This window comes from Lygodium microphyllum, chromosome 3 (assembly GCF_053477565.2).
Source record: "Lygodium microphyllum isolate KBCC chromosome 3, Lygodium_microphyllum_v1.1.10, whole genome shotgun sequence".
Taxonomy (NCBI): Eukaryota; Viridiplantae; Streptophyta; class Polypodiopsida; order Schizaeales; family Lygodiaceae; genus Lygodium; species Lygodium microphyllum.
The window spans coordinates 38,823,098-38,825,471 of record NC_141137.1 but is presented as its reverse complement, the minus strand read 5'-3'; the positions used below and the strand labels follow the sequence as shown (position 1 = coordinate 38,825,471).

Genomic DNA, 2,374 nt, shown 5'->3' with positions numbered 1-2,374 from the left:
ATTATTCGTATAGAAAAGAATGGCTCTAGAGCTCTTTTAGCAGATTTGAAAGGGGTAGAGTTCAAAACTAAATTAAACTTCAATAAACTAAAGTCATATTATGTATAGGGGTTGACGTGATTTGGTGCCTTTGCAAGTCCTTCAAGATTCAACTTAAACTTGTAGGCGATACTAAGATTATTGGGTAAAAGAAATCATTTCTTATCTCAAGTATCCATATTTAGAGTAGAGTTACCACCAAGACAAAGTGATCTAGTGGAGTAAGGGCTATCACATTACAAAGTGGAAAGATTGATCTTTCATGTTGGACATTTGACACTATTATCGTCATTGTCAGTGCATTCTTACTAGTGTCCCTATTGAGTTTATTGTGGAAGGAGGGACAATACGTGTCTTACGCATTCTCTCTTGGATAGACTTTGATTATCATAAGTACGAGTAGGTTGATTGTTATTGCAAGTTACATCAATGAAGCCTTGGTTTATACATTATATTTTAATGGAGCTTTTCGAGGACTTGCTAAGTATGCAAGTGTAGGGGTTATCATAAAAGGCTCTCGTCATCGAGTGGTTTTGAAAATTAAAGTTGAACTGCACACTGTTGTTGTAACGTTGCGCGTCCACCACTACGAACCTGAGGGCATAGTTTTTTGCCAAGAATTTGAACTCATTAGTCAACATAATTAGAAATTTGTTTTGTGTTGTGTGTTTCTTTTCATTTGACATTTAGTTTGATTTATCAGCTTGAAAATTTGATTGCTTGGTTCCATCCTAAATCTTTTGTATTCGTTGAGTAGTACTCCGGTGCAAATAACCCATGTGTATATATGTGTGTGTGATAGCTCATATGAGTGCTTGTTTGTTCTATTGTTAAGGATCTAGTCCGAAGTGGATCACATTGATCATCATAATTTGGGTGAGGTTTTTGACAAAATTTATGAGCGGCTAGAGGCAATGGATGCAACAATTAAAGAGAAGAGGGCAGCTGAGATTCTCCATGGATTGGGTTTTACAAAAAGTATGCAAGCCAAGAAGACTCATGAATTCTCGGATGGTTGGCGCATGAGAATAGCCCTTGCTCGAGCCTTCTTTATGAACCCCATGATTTTTTCTGCTTGATGAACCAACCATTCATTTGGATCTTGAAGCCTATGTCTGGTTGGTAGAAACTTTGAAGAACTTTGAGTGCATTCTTATTGTAGTATCTCATTCTCAGGATTTTCCGAATGGTAACTACACTAATATCATTCATATGTAGAACCAGAAGCTGAAGTTTTACACAGGAAACAATGATCAGTATGTGCAGATCAGGAGAGAGATGGAAGAAAATCAGATGAAAGAGTACAAATGGGAACAAGATCAGATTGCAAACATGACAGAGTACATTGCCAAATTTGACCATGGCTCAACTAAACTTGCTAGACAAGCTCAGAGTAAGGAGAAGACACTAGCTAAGATGGAAAGGAGGTTGGCTGAGAAAGTTAGAGGTAAAACTCTCAAGTTCCGGTTCACAGATGTTGGCAAGTTGCCTCCTCCAGTTCTACAGTTTGTGGAGGTTGATTTTCGTTACACGCCTGAGAACCTTATCTACAAATGTGGAGGTTGATTTTCGTTACACGCCTGAGAACCTTATCTACAAATGTGTGGACTTCGGAGTGGATCTAGATTCGGAACAGGGAAGAGTATTCACTATTGAAGTTAATGACAGGTGATATGATGCAGGTTGATGGCATAGTGAGATAGCAAAGGCGGCCTATTCAAGTAGGCAGTTCAACTATTGAATTGCGCAGGAGACGGCCAAGAGACTCGATAGCCACATAGGCTAATGTGATGGCATATGCGAAGATGGCGACTTTTGTAATCGCAAGGCAGCACATTACATAGAGAGGATGACGTTTGATGGCGATCGTTGTTAATAATGGCTAGGATAATAGCGTTTTAAAATGCGATGAGGACATGCAATATGGTGCCGTTGATCACGGGTAGACATCATTCAAAAACGCAATTGCAGGGTGCCGACGTGCTATTGAACATGCGGGGATGGTGGCATTGGAAAAACATAGCATCGTGGCGGCGTCAATTCATATCTATAGCTTAAGCTTTTAAGCTTTTGAGATATAAAAACAAAACGTGGAACGATGGAAAAGCTAAGGCACTAAAAGCCTTAAGCTTTCATGAAAAACCAAAAGCATAGAGAATGTGAGGGTGTGTAGAAAAACTATATAAAGATGTGTGAGTGGAGGTCTTGGGGGACCCCTACTCCTTGTAAAGCTTCTTGTATCTTAAGAGGAGAGTGGAGGGCCACCATCATTGAAGCTTTTAAGCTTTACAATTATGGGGATTTAGCTCTCATGATTGAGCTTTAGATATTCCTT

General features: G+C 39.3%; 1 pseudogene; it reads left to right on the top strand.

Moving 5' to 3' along the window:
* Positions 1-932: 932 nt before the first annotated feature.
* On the top strand, positions 933-1,742 carry LOC148038245 (ABC transporter F family member 1-like; annotated as a pseudogene).
* The last annotated feature ends 632 nt before the right edge of the window (positions 1,743-2,374 follow it).